Source organism: Ursus americanus, chromosome 10, assembly GCF_024610735.1.
Source record: "Ursus americanus isolate L20-20 chromosome 10, mUrsAme1.1.p, whole genome shotgun sequence".
Taxonomy (NCBI): Eukaryota; Metazoa; Chordata; class Mammalia; order Carnivora; family Ursidae; genus Ursus; species Ursus americanus.
In genome coordinates this window covers 79,893,044-79,907,343 of record NC_142136.1, presented here as the reverse complement: position 1 = coordinate 79,907,343, position 14,300 = coordinate 79,893,044, and the positions used below count along the sequence as shown (strand labels likewise).

At 53.7% G+C, this 14,300-nt stretch overlaps 1 long non-coding RNA gene across 3 annotated transcripts; it reads left to right on the top strand.

Moving 5' to 3' along the window:
* Positions 1–1,189: 1,189 nt before the first annotated feature.
* On the top strand, positions 1,190–8,594 carry LOC123790038 (uncharacterized). Of its 3 annotated transcripts, XR_015725994.1 has the most exons (4): positions 1,190–1,536; positions 2,095–2,169; positions 2,843–3,026; positions 4,453–8,594. It is a non-coding gene; the product is annotated as an uncharacterized LOC123790038 (long non-coding RNA). The 3 variants fall into 3 exon arrangements; XR_015725993.1 differs by lacking the exon at positions 2,095–2,169 and having other exon boundaries at positions 1,195–1,536; XR_015725992.1 differs by having other exon boundaries at positions 1,199–1,536; positions 2,095–3,026.
* Positions 8,595–14,300: the final 5,706 nt, after the last annotated feature.

Sequence of the window (14,300 nt, the reverse complement as noted above, 5' to 3'; positions counted from 1 at the left end):
GGGGTCTCAGGGCAGTGGGCCTCGGGTGTCCCTCCGGCTCTCCAAAGCACAGGGACGAGGTGAGGGGCTTAGACCGTGCCTGGGCAATGTTGTTTCTTACACCTGGGTGTGTGGCATTTTGTTGACCTGGCTACTCCCACTTGGGATAGGTTTTCCACAGCAAGCACCTCTTATTCGTCGGAAGCCGTTTTTGCCTCAGGGTCTCCGGGCTGTGTTCGTTGGGGTTGAACTCCTGCTAGCAAAACTACCGGGATGAGGGAAGGGTTCAGACTGTGCCTGGGCCCTGTGGTCTCTTCCAGGTCAGTGTATGGCATTTCCTTCCCCTTGCCACAGGCACCTGGGAGCATGTCTGCACGTGGGGAAAGACTTTCCCGTGGGAAGCTGGTTTTTGTCAAACGGGTCCCAGTGCTCTGCTCCTCTCTTTTCACTCCTGCTGCCAGAAGCCCAGGGAGGATGGGAGGGCTTAGAACATGGCTGGGCACTGTGGTTTCTTCCAGAGAAGTGGAGGGCATTTGCTTTACCTTGCCACAACCACTTGGGATAGGGTCTGCACCTCAGGAAAACTGTTTCCGTGGGAAGCCGGCTTTTTGCAAAGGGGGTCTCAGGGCCGTGGGCCCTGGGTGTCCCTCCGGCTCCCCAAAGCACAGGGAGGAGGTGAGGGGCTTAGACCATGCCTGGGCAATGTTGTTTCTTCCACCTGGGTGTGTGGCATTTTGTTGACCTGGCTACCCCCACTTCGGATAGGTTTTCCACAGCAAGCACCTATTGTTCGTCGGAAGCCGTTTTTGCCCCAGGGGGTCTCCGGGCTGTGTTCCTTGGGGTTGAACTCCTGCTAGCAAAACCGCCGGGATGAGGGAAGGGTTCAGACTGTGCCTGGGCCCTGTGGTGTCTTCCAGGTCAGTGTATGGCATTTCCTTTGAAAGGACATATTTGAAGTTGTTTGGTTGCAAGAAAACATACGTGGAGGAACATAACTGAAAATCCCCTTAAGCAAAGTTTGGGCGCCCCAAATACTTTAAGGAAGGGGCCCACTTGGAAAAATGCTAACCACAGCTTCGCCTTCTCGCTTCTGTGCACGCCTGCTTGTGAAAGATAAACAGATAAATCGAGCCCCTGGGTGGAGGGGTGCCTAATTCTATCCCACCCAGAGCTATCACCCCCCCCCCGGCATGTTACCATCCCACCCTCCACCCAGGATGACGCCCAGAGAGACCCTCCGAAAGACCACCACCCTGCATCTTCTGGAGCTCTCTGATAGTTCCTCGCGCCAAAATTTCCTATTGGACAGTTTGTACTGGCCAACTGGACTCTTGATTGGGTAGAAACTGCAAACACCCCAATGACTGTCTCCTGAGGGTCACGCCCACAAGCCCCCATAAAAACCTAACCCTTTCATAGCTCGAGGCTCTTCTCCGCTGCCCCTGCGTGGGTTATGAGATGAGCCCCAGCGCGCTGGTCCTGCAATAAAGCCTCGTGTGATTGCATCAAGAACTGTCTCTCTCGACTTCATGGGGTTGAGTTGCCGCGTCCTCTAAGGTAGGGTGTGATTTTTATTTCCCCCCTTACATTTGGTGCGTTGGCCGGGAAACATTGGCAACCATCCCCACGTCTCGAGAGACCACAATCTTGGAGGTACCCATCCCCCTGCTGCTTGCTGCTTGCTCTGTGTCTGCGTCGGCTGTATCTGTCTGCTCTGCACGGCACTTGTCGCCATCTGGTCGGTTGACTGACATCTGGTTCTGGTTCTGGTTTTAGGCGTTTGTTGCCATCTGGTCGGTTGACTGACATCTGGATCTGGTTCTGGTGGCCTGTTGGGCGGGTAGACGTGCCACGAACGCCCTAGGCTGCACCCCCGGGGGACGCCCCGGTGGTTTTGGAAGGGAATCGGAGACGCTCGGTTTCCCTTTATAGGGAGGTCTCTGGCGAAGGTCTGACCCACCTGCCCATAGACGGCCAGGGATATCGGACCTCGTCCACTCTTAACCCCAAGTTTTTTTAAGAGTCGGAGAGGCCGGTGGGCGCTTGACGGCTTTCTGTCTTTACTGCTTGTCTGTTTCGTTTTTGCTTGTCTGTTTCGTTTTTTTCATTTGGCAGGTTTCCATCCGGCAGGAAAACATGGGGCAAACTATTTCTACCCCTCTTTGTCTCACCACCCGGCATTGGTCAGAAGTAAGAGCGAGAGCCCACAATTTGTCAGTAGAAGTCAACAAAAATAAATGGGTAACCTTCTGTGCCTCTGAATGGCCCACTTTTGGCGTTGGTTGGCCCCCTGGAGGGTCATTCAACTTAACACCAATTCTAGCAGTCAAAGCTGTTGTCTTTCAGCCAAATCCGCACGGACACCCTGACCAGCAGCCTTACATCATTGTCTGGCAGGACCTCGTCCAGAACCCCCCTCCTTGGGTAGCCGTGGCTTAGTCAGACTCCTACACAAACCTCTGCCCTGACCGTAAAAACGTCCACAATAAAACAATGTTCCTGCGAGCCCCGTAAGATTTACCCTGAGTCTCAAGATCCGGCCCTTCTAGAATGGCCTCCCCCTTACCCGCACGTCCCTCCCTCTGCCCCACCGATGGAACCCACGGGGGAAGAAAGCGGGGCAAGTGGGGAAGGAGGTCCAGCTCAAGGGACAAGGAGCAGGCGAGGGATCTCACCCGATTCCACTCGGGCCCTTCCCCTCCGAGCCTATGGCCCCCCTCCCGAAGGGAATGGCCTCCAGCCCCTACAGTATTGGCCGTTTTCCTCCTCAGACCTCTATAATTGGAAAACTAACCACCCCCCATTCTCTGAGGATCCCCAACGCCTAACTAACCTGGTAGAATCTTTAATGTTTTCCCACCAGCCTACTTGGGATGACTGCCAACAGCTCCTACAGACTCTGTTCACGACCGAGGAATGCGAGAGAATCCTGATGGAGGCCCGGAAAAACGTCCCTGGAGACAATGGGCTCCCCACTACTCTCCCTAACCTTATAGACCTCGCTTTCCCATTGAGTCGTCCGGACTGGGACTACAGTCAACCCAAAGGTAGGGAGCGGCTACAGGTCTACCGCCAGGCTCTAGTGGCTGGTCTCAAAGGGGCTGCAAGGCGCCCCACCAATTTGACTAAGGTAAGAGAGGTGCTTCAAAAACCTGAGGAACCCCCTTCGGTTTTCCTGGAAAGGCTGATGGAGGCTTTTCGTAGGTACACCCCATTCGACCCGACTTCAGAAGGCCAGCGAGCCTCAGTAGCGATGGCGTTTATAGGCCAAGCCGCGCCTGACATACGAAAAAAATTACAAAGACTAGAGGGGTTACAAGATAGGACCTTACAAGATTTGGTAAAAGAGGCAGAAAAGGTGTACCATAGAAGGGAGACAGATGAGGAAAAAGAACAAAAAAGAGAAAAGATACGAGAAAAAAATTTAACTCGGATCCTGGCTGCAGTAGTAGATGGGAAAAACTTTGAAAGAGACCGGCAGGCAGGCAACCTGAGCAATCAAAGGGGGCCCAGATCACCGCTGGGAAAAAACCAATGCGCCTACTGCAAGGAACAGGGCCACTGGGTTAAGGACTGCCCCAAAAAGAAAAACCAGAACAAAATCCTTTCCCTAGCCGAGGATTCCATCTAGGGAGGTCGGGGCTCGGACCCCCTCCCTGAGCCCAGGATAACTCTCAAAGTGGAGGGGAAACCAGTCGACTTTTTAGTGGATACTGGAGCTCAGCACTCAGTTTTACTATATCCATCGGGGCCCTTATCCCATAAAAGGTCCCTGGTAACCGGGGCCACCGGGCAGCAAGTGTACCCATGGACCACTAAGAGAACTGTTGACCTTGGAACTGGACAGGTGACCCATTCGTTTCTGGTGATCCCCGAGTGCCCAACTCCCTTAATTGGAAGAGACCTCTTAACAAAAATAGGGGCCCAAATCTCTTTTACACCGGAGGGCCCCCAAGTTACACAGGAAGGCCAAACAATCACCGTCCTCTCCATAAAACTGGAAGACGAACATAGACTGTTTGAGCCGGCCCCCGTAAGGGCCGATCTCACAACCTGGGTCCAGCGATTCCCAGAAGCCTGGGCAGAGACGGCAGGGATGGGGCTAGCGAAACAGAGGCCTCCTATAATTATTGAATTAAAAGCTACGGCTGAGCCGATAGCGATTCGTCAATACCCGATGAGCCAGGAAGCACTAAAAGGTATACAGCCTCATATATTGAGACTACAAAAACTCGGCATATTAGTGCCTTGTCGGTCGCCATGGAATACCCCCTTGCTGCCAGTAAAAAAGCCAGGGACCCAGGAGTATCGGCCCGTACAGGACTTAAGAGAAGTAAATAAAAGGGTTCAGGATATACACCCGACAGTCCCAAATCCGTATAATTTGCTGAGTTCGCTCCCGCCTGATCACACACGGTATACCGTTTTAGACTTAAAGGATGCCTTTTTCTGTCTCCGTCTTCATGCCTCCAGCCAAAATTTATTTGCGTTTGAATGGAGGGACCCTGACACGGGGACCTCCCAACAGCTCACTTGGACCAGACTTCCCCAAGGGTTCAAAAAAACTCCCCAACCCTATTTGATGAGGCCCTACATCAGGACTTGATCCCATTCCGAATGACGCATCCCCAAACCGCGTTGCTTCAGTATGTCGATGACCTCCTGTTGGCCGGGGCCACATTAGCTGACTGCCGCCGAGACACCGAGGATTTGCTGAGAGAACTCGCCGCCCTGGGATATCGAGTATCAGTTAAAAAGGCTCAGATCTGCCAACCTCAGGTAACCTACTTGGGGTATGTTCTAAAAGGGGGAAAGAGATGGCTGTCAGACTCCAGAAAACAAACGGTGGTCCAGATTCCTGTGCCCAAATCTCCCCGTCAGGTGCGGGAGTTCCTGGGCACAGCCGGCTTTTGCCGACTCTGGATACCGGGCTTTGCCACTTTAGCAGCCCCCCTTTACCCCCTGACAAAAGAAGGATCCCCTTTCATATGGGGAGCCGACCAGCAGGAAGCCTTCGATAATATCAAGCGCGCTCTGCTGTCAGCACCGGCCCTCACGTTGCCAGACGTATCGAAGCCCTTCACTCTATACGTAGACGAACGAAAGGGCATAGCTCGGGGAGTACTAACTCAACCTCTCGGACCCTGGAGACGGCCAGTAGCCTACCTGTCAAAAAAACTTGACCCGGTTGCTAAAGGCTGGCCAAATTGCCTCAGGGCCGTCGCAGCAGTCGCAGTCCTTGTTACAAACTAACTATGGGACAGAAACTGACAATTGTGGCCCCTCATACACTCGAGAGCGTTGTCAGACAACCCCCCGACCGATGGCTGTCGAACGCTCGAATGATTGGGAAGTCGATTTCACCGAAGCACGCCCAGGAAGATATGGTAACAAGTACTTACTAGTATTCATTGATACTTTCTCTGGGTGGGTAGAAGCATACCCCACCAAAACTGAGACTGCACAGATTGTCACAAAAAAACTTATAGAAGAAATTTTTCCTCGGTTTGGAGTCCCAAGAATAATCGGGTCGGACAACGGCCCAGCCTTTGTTGCTCAGGTAAGTCAGGATATAGCCAGGATCCTTGGGGTAAATTGGAAATTACATTGTGCTTATAGACCCCAAAGCTCAGGTCAAGTAGAAAGAATAAATAGAACTATAAAAGAGACCATAACTAAATTGTCCTTGGAGACTGGCGTTGCAGACTGGATAGCCCTCCTTCCCTATGCCCTGTTCCGGGTCCGAAATACCCCGAATTTTCTAAATGTCACTCCCTTCGAAATATTGTATGGGACTACCCCTCCCTTGGCCTCTATGCATTTGCCTACCTTTGAACACGTAACTAACCAAGCTTTACTCAGCAGATTAAAGGCCCTTGAAATCACCCAAAGGACGTTGTGGAAATCATTAGCAGACGCCTACCGACCTGGGGACCTCCAGGTACCTCACCGGTTCCAGGTGGGAGACTCAGTCTACGTAAGGAGACATCGAGCCGGTAACCTAGAACCCCGGTGGAAAGGACCTTACATCGTCCTGCTGACAACCCCAACTGCTGTCAAAGTAGATGGCGTCTCGGCTTGGATTCATGCGTCTCACGTCAAGGAGGCCCCCCCCCCCCCGATAAGAATTGGACTGTGGAAAAGACTGACAACCCCCTCAAACTCCGTCTGCGCCGCGTGTATGCTGCTGATGCTGATTCAACTACCGATAAGTAGCCTTAACCCACATGGTCCACTTACCTTGACCTGGGAAATCACCTCTCAGTTAGGGGCTCCCATATGGAGCATCTCTAACAATGTTTCCCTTTGGGCGTGGTGGCCCAACCTATACCCCGATCTCTGTAGACTGGTTTCAGGCTTAGATGCCTGGGACATCTTAGATGAACAAAACATAGCCTGTCGCGACCCCATGGCCAAACATAGACTAAAAACGGACCCCTTCTATATATGTCCTAAAGATGGTCGAACAAGGGCAATCGTCCGCAAATGCGGAGGTTTCGACCACTACTTCTGTAAAAGCTGGGGATGTGAAACCACGGGGGTAGCCCCGTGGAAGCCAACTTCCTCATGGGACTTAATAAGCGTGACACGAGGAAATGCCACTACCCTTAACGTTACCTTCACTAATAAAGGGAAAGTATCCCGGGACTGGCTAAAAGGGAGAACTTGGGGTTTTAGGTTTTATATAACTGGGACGGATCCCGGATTCACATTTACTGTAAGGCTACGTGCTGACCCGCTAAGAACTGTTCCTATAGGACCTAACCAGATACTAAGTAACCAGTCACGTGGTCCGTCCCCAAATGACTCCCATGGTCTGACCGCAGACCTGCTTCCCCGGCGCCACCCCTTTCTTAACTCCTCCCTGAAAACTTACCATCCTGTGCAGCGGCTGTTCAGTATAGTGCAGGGAGCCTACACGGCCTTAAACCATACTAGTTCAAACTTGACACAGGCCTGCTGGCTATGCTTGTCCTCCATCCCTCCTTACTACCAAGGGATCGTACACTCTGGCAACTACACTGTGTCCGGAGGAGATGACAGATGTAACTGGGGAAAACCTGGAAAATTGACCTTAACAGAAATTTTTGGGCAGGGTCTTTGTATAGGAAATCCCACTCCAGAATATCAGCCCTTATGCAGTAAAACCCATGTTATTTCAGGGGCTAATATTACTGAAAACACCACGATTATCCATGAGAATGTGACCAGTAAATACTTAGTTCCCCTGGGCGGATGGTGGGCCTGCAACACCGGCCTAACTCCCTGCTTGCACACTAGTATTTTCAATCAGTCCGCAGACTTTTGTATCATGATCCAGTTGCTGCCCAAAGTGACCTACTATGAGACAGCCCCCTTCGAAGACAGGTTCGATTCATACCGCCAAGGTGGTTCCCTAATCGGGGATCGCCACAAGAGAGAATTGATCTCCATCTCTTTGGCGGTCCTATTGGGATTGGGAGTTGCTGCCGGCATAGGCACCGGAGCGGCGGCCCTAGTTCAAGGGTCCCAATCCTATCAGGAACTGCGGATGTCAATTGATGAAGACCTGAAAGTGTTAGAACAATCCATTACCCACCTAGAAAAGTCATTAACTTCCTTGCCGGAAGTAGTCTTACAGAACAGAAGGGGTTTAGACCTTCTTTTCTTGCAGCAAGGGGGCGTATGTGTTGCCCTAAATGAAGAATGCTGTTTTTATTCCGATCACTCCGGAGTAATAAAGGATTCTATGACTAAATTGAGACAGAGATTAGTAGAGAGACGAAAAGAACGAGAGGCCTCTCAGGGGTGGTTCCAAGGTTGGTTCAATAAAACTCCCTGGTTAACTACTCTAATTTCCGCCCTGAGAGGACCACTGCTAATTATTCTGTTACTCCTTACCCTAGGCCCTTGTGCTCTGAATCGTCTCATACAATTTGTCCGTAGCCAAGTCAGCACTGTGCAACTATTCATGTTAAGACATGAATACCAAGAGTTAAACCCCTCAGAGGATCCAACTATTCCATGATTGGAATTGTTCAAAAACAAAAAGGGGGGAATGAAAGGACATATTTGAAGTTGTTTGGTTGCAAGAAAACATACGTGGAGGAACATAACTGAAAATCCCCTTAAGCAAAGTTTGGGCGCCCCAAATACTTTAAGGAAGGGGCCCACTTGGAAAAATGCTAACCACAGCTTCGCCTTCTCGCTTCTGTGCACGCCTGCTTGTGAAAGATAAACAGATAAATCGAGCCCCTGGGTGGAGGGGTGCCTAATTGTATCCCACCCAGAGCTATCACCCCCCCCCCCCGGCATGTTACCATCCCACCCTCCACCCAGGATGACGCCCAGAGAGACCCTCCGAAAGACCACCACCCTGCATCTTCTGGAGCTCTCTGATAGTTCCTCGCGCCAAAATTTCCTATTGGACAGTTTGTACTGGCCAACTGGACTCTTGATTGGGTAGAAACTGCAAACACCCCAATGACTGTCTCCTGAGGGTCACGCCCACAAGCCCCCATAAAAACCTAACCCTTTCATAGCTCGAGGCTCTTCTCCGCTGCCCCTGCGTGGGTTATGAGATGAGCCCCAGCGCGCTGGTCCTGCAATAAAGCCTCGTGTGATTGCATCAAGAACTGTCTCTCTCGACTTCATGGGGTTGAGTTGCCGCGTCCTCTAAGGTAGGGTGTGATTTTTATTTCCCCCCTTACACCTTCCCCTTGCCACAGGCACCTGGGAGCATGTCTGCACGTGGAGAAAGACTTTCGCGTGGGTAGCCGGTTTTTCTCAAACGGGTCCCAGTGCCCTGCTCCTCTCTTTTCACTCCTGCTGCCAGAAGCCCAGGGAGGATGGGAGGGCTTAGAACATGGCTGGACACTGTGGTTTCTCCCAGAGAAGTGCAGGGCATTTGCTTTACCTTGCCACAACTACTTGAGAGAGGGTCTGCACCTCAGGAAAGCTGTTTCCTTGGGAAGCCGGCTTTCTGCCCAACGGGCCTCAGGGCCGTGGGCCTCGGGGGTCCCTCCAGATCCCCAAAGCACAGGGACGAGGTGAGGGGCTTAGACCATGCCTGGGCAATGTTGTTTCATTCACCTGGGTGTGTGGCATTTTGTTGACCTGGCTACCCCCACTTGGGATAGGTTTTCCACAGCAAGAGCATATTGTTTGTCGGTAGCCGTTTGGGCCACAGGGGGTCTCCGGGCTGTGTTCCTTGGGGTTGAACTCTTGCTAGCAAAACCGCCGGGATGAGGGAAGGGCTCAGACTGTTCCTGGGCCCTGTGGTCTCTTCCAGGTTAGTGTATGGCATTTCTTTCACCTTACCACAGGCACTGGGGAGCATGTCTGCACGTGGAGAAGGACTTTCTCGTGGGAAGCCGGTTTCTGTCAAAGGGTCCCAGTGCTGTGCTCCTCTCTTTTCACTCCTGCTGCCAGAAGCCCAGGGAGGAGGGGAGGGCTTAGAACATCCCTGGGCACTGGGGTTTCTTTCAGAGAAGGGGATGGCATTTGCTTTCCCTTGCCACCACCCCTTGGGATAGGGGCTGCACCTCAGGAAAGCTGTTTCCGTGGGAAGCCGGCTTTCTGCCCAATGGGCCTCAGGGCCGTGGGCCTCGGGGGTCCCTCGGCTCCCCAAAGCACAGAGAGGAGGTGAGGGACTTAGATCATGCCTGGGACTTGTTGTTTCTTCTGCCTGGGTGTGTGGCATTTTGTTGACCTGGCTACTCACATTTGCATATGTTTTCCAGAGCAAGCACCTATTGTTCCTCAGAAGCAGTTTTTGCCCCAGGGGTCTCTGGGCAGTGTTCCTTGGGCTTGAACTCCTGCTAGCTAAACTGCTGGGATGAGGGAAGGGCTCAGACTGTGCCTGGGCCCTGTGGTCTCTTCCAGGTCAGTGTATGGTATTTCCTTCACCTTGCCACAGGCACTGGGGAGCATGTCTGCACGTGGATAAGGACTTCTCCCTGGGAAACCGGTTTCTGTAAAATGGTCCCAATGCTGTGCTCCTCTCTTTTCACTCCTGCAGCCAGAAGTCCAGGGAGGAGGGGAGGGCTTAGAACATGGCTGGGCACTGGGGTTTCTTCCAGAGAAGGGGATGGCATTTGCTTTCCCTTGCCACCACCCCTTGGGATAGAGTCTGCACCTCAGGAAAGCTGTTTCCTTGGGAAGCCGGCTTTCTGCCCAACGGGCCTCAGGGCCGTGGGGTTCGGGGGTCCCTCCGGCTCCCCAAAGCACAGGGACGAGGTGAGGGGCTTTGACCATGCTTGAGCCATGTTCTTTATTCCACCTGGGTGTATGGCATTTTTTTGACCTGGCTACCCCCTCTTGGGATAGGTTTTCCACAGCAAGAGCATATTGTTCCTCGGAAGCCGTTTGGGCCCCAGGGGGTCTCCGGGCTGTGTTCCTTGTGGTGGAACTCCTGCTAGCAAAACCGCCGGGATGAGGGAAGGGCTCAGACTGTGCCTGGGCCCTGTGGTCTCTTCCAGGTCAGTGTATGGTATTTCCTTCACCTTGCCACAGGCACTGGGGAGCATGTCTGCACGTGGAGAAGGACTTCCTCGTGGAAGCCGGTTTCTGTCAAAGCGTCCCAGTGCTGTCCTCCTCTCTTTTCACTCCTGTTGCTAGAAGCCCAGGGAGGAGGGGAGGGCTTAGAACATGGCTGGGCACTGGGGTTTATTGCAGAGGAGGAGATGGCATTTGCTTTCCCTTACCACCACCCCTTGGGATAGGGTCTGCAACTCAGGAAAGCTGTTTCCGTGGGAGGCCGGCTTTCTGCCAAAGGGGTCTCAGGGCTGTGGGCTTCGGGGGTCCCTCCGGCTCCCCAAAGCACAGAGAGGAGGTGAGGGGTTAGACCATGCATGGGCCTAGTTGTCTCTTCCACCTGGGTGTGTGCCATTTTGTTGACCTGGCTACCCCCTCTTGGGATAGGTTTTCCACAGCAAGCGCCTATTGTTCCTCGGAAGCCGTTTTTGCCCCAGGGGTCTCTGGGCTGTGTTCCTTGTGGTGGAACTCCTGCTAGCAAAACCGCCGGGATGAGGGAAGGGTTCAGACTGTGCCTGGGCCCTGTGGTCTCTTCCAGGTCAGTGTATGGCATTTCCTTCCCCTTGCCACAGGCACCTGGGAGCATGTCTGCACGTGGAGAAAGACTTTCCCGTGGGAAGCCGGTTTTTGTCAAAGGGGTCCCAGTGCTCTGCTCCTCTGTTTTCACTCCTGCTGCCAGAAGCCCTGGGAGGATGGGAGGGCTTAGAACATGGCTGGGCACTGTGGTTTCTTCCAGAGAAGTGGAGGGCATTTGCATTACCTTGCCACAACCAGTTGGGATAGGGTCTGCACCTCAGGAAGACTCTTTTCGTCGGAAGCCGGCTTTTTCCAAAGGGGTCTCAGGGCAGTGGGCCTCGGGTGTTCCTCCGGCTCCCCAAAGCACAGGTACGAGGTGAGGGGCTTAGACCGTGCCTGGGCAATGTTGTTTCTTACAAGTGGGTGTGTGGCATTTAGTTGACCTGGCTACCCCCACTTGGGATAGGTTTTCCACAGCAAGCACCTCTTGTTCGTAGGAAGCCGTTTTTGCTCCAGGGGTCTCCGGGCTGTGTTCGTTGGGGTTGAACTCCTGCTAGCAAAACTGCCGGGATGAGGGAATTGTTCAGACTGTGCCTGGGCCCTGTGGTCTCTTTCAGGTCAGTGTATGGCATTTCCTTCCCCTTGCCACAGGCACCTGGGAGCATGTTTGCCCGTGGAGAAAGACTTTCCCGTGGGAAGCCGGTTTTTGTCAAACGGGTCTCAGTGCTCTGCTCCTCTCTTTTCACTCCTGCTGCCAGAAGCCCAGGAAGGATGGGAGGGCTTAGAACATGGCTGGGCACTGTGGTTTCTTCCAGAGAAGTGGAGGGCATTTGCATTACCTTGCCACAACCACTTGGGATAGGGTGTGCACCTCAGGAAAACTGTTTCTGTGGGAAGCCGGCTTTTTGCAAAGGGGTCTCAGGGCCGTGGGCCTCGGCTGTCCCTCCGGCTCCCCAAACACAGGGACGAGGTGAGGGGCTTAGACCGTGCCTGGGCAATGTTGTTTCTTACACCTGGGTGTGTGGCATTTCGTTGACCTGGCTACCCCCACTTGGGATAGGTTTTCCACAGCAAGCACCTCTTGTTCGTCGGAAGCCGTTTTTGCCTCAGGGGTCTCCGGGCTGTGTTCGTTGGGGTTGAACTCCCGCTAGCAAAACCGCCGGGATGAGGGAAGGGCTCAGACTGTGCCTGGGCCCTGTGGTCTCTTCCAGGTCAGTGTATGGCATTTCTTTCACCTTGCCACAGGCACTGGGGAGCATGTGTGCACGTGGAGAAGGACTTTCTCGTGGGAAGCCGGTTTCTGTCAAACGGGTCCCAGTGCTCTGCTCCTCTCTTTTCACTCCTGCTGCCAGAAGCCCAGGGAGGATGGGAGAGCTTAGAACATGGCTGGGCACTGTGGTTTCTTCCACAGAAGTGGAGGGCATTTGGTTTACCTTGCCACAACCACTTCTGTGAGGGTCTGCACCTCAGGAAAACTGTTTCCGTGGGAAGCTGGCTTTTTGCAAAGGGGTCTCAGGGCTGTGGGCCTCGGCTGTCCCTCCAGCTCCCCAAAGCACAGGGACGAGGTGAGGGGCTTAGACAATGCCTGGGCAATGTTGTTTCTTACACCTGGGTGTGTGGCATTTTGTTGACCTGGCTACCCCCACTTGGGATAGGTTTTCCACAGCAAGCACCTCTTGTTCGTCGGAAGCCGTTTTTGCCCCAGGGGTCTCCGGGCTGTGTTCGTTGGGGTTGAACTCCTGCTAGCAAAACCGCCGGGATGAGGGAAGGGTTCAGACTGTGCCTGGGCCCTGTGGTCTCTTCCAGGTCAGTGTATGGCATTTCCTTCCCCTTGCCACAGGCACCTGGGAGCATGTCTGCACGTGGAGAAAGACTTTCGTGTGGGAAGCCGGTTTTTGTCAAACGGGTCCCAGTACTCTGCTCCTCTCTTTTCACTCCTGCTGCCAGAAGCCCAGGGAGGATGGGAGGGCTTAGAACATGGCTGGGCACTGTGGTTTCTTCCAGAGAAGTGGAGGGCATTTGCATTACCTTTCCACAACCACTTGGGATAGGGTGTGCACCTCAGGAAAACTGTTTCCGTGGGAAGCCGGCTTTTTGCAAAGGGCTCTCAGGGCCGTGGTCCTCGGGTGTCCCTCCGGCTCCCCAAAGCACAGGGACGAGGTGAGGGGCTTAGACCATGCCTGGGCCATGTTATTTCTTCCACCTGGGTGTGTGGCATTTTGTTGACCTGGCTACCCCCACTTGGGATACGTTTTCCACAGCAAGAGCATATTGTTAGTCGGAAGCCGTTTGGGCCCCTGGGGGTCTCCGGGCTGTGTTCGTTGCGGTGGACCTCCTGCTAGCAAAACCGCCAGGATGAGGGAAGGGCTCAGACTGTGCCTGGGCCCTGTGGTCTCTTCCATGTCAGTGTATAGCATTTCCTTCACCTTGCCACAGGCACTGGGGAGCATGTCTGCACGTGGAGAAGGACTTCCTCGGGGGAAGCCGGTTTCTGTCAAACGGGACCCAGTGCTGTGCTCCTCTCTTTTCACTCCTGCTGCCAGAAGCCCAGGGAGGAGGGGAGGGCTTAGAACATGGCTGGGCACTGGGGTTTCTTCCAGAGAAGGAGATGGCATTTTTTTCCCTTGCCACCACCCCTTATGATAGGGTCTGCACCTCAGGAAAGTTTTTCCATGGGAGGCCGGCTTTCTGCCCAACGGGCCTCAGGGCCGTGTGCCTCGGGGGTCCCTCCGGCTCCCCAAAGCACAGAGACGAGGTAGGGGCTTAGACCATGCTTGGGCCATGTTGTCTCTTCCACCTTGGTGTGTGGCATTTTGTTGACCTGGCTACACTCACTTGGGATAGGTTTTCCAGAGCAAGAGCATATTGTTCGTCGGAAGCTCTTTGGGCCCCAGCGGGTCTCCGGGCTGTGTTCGTTGGGGTTGAACTCCTGCTAGCAAAACCGCCGGGATGAGGGAAAGGCTCAGACTGTGCCTGGGCCCTGTGGCCTCTTCCAGGTCAGTGTATGGCATTTTCTTCACCTTGCCACAGGCACTGGGGAGCATGTGTGCACGTGGTGAAGGACTTCCTCGTGGGAAGCCGGTTTCTGTCAAAGGGTCCCAGTGCTGTGTTCCTCTCTTTTCACTCCTGCTGCCAGAAGCCCAGGGAGGAGGGGAGGGCTTAGAACATTGGTGGGCACTGTGGTTTCTTCCAGAGAAGTGGATGGCATTTCTTTACCTTGCCACAACCACTTGTGAGAGGGTCTGCACCTCAGGAAAACTGTTTCCGTGGGAAGCCGGCTTTGGCCAAAC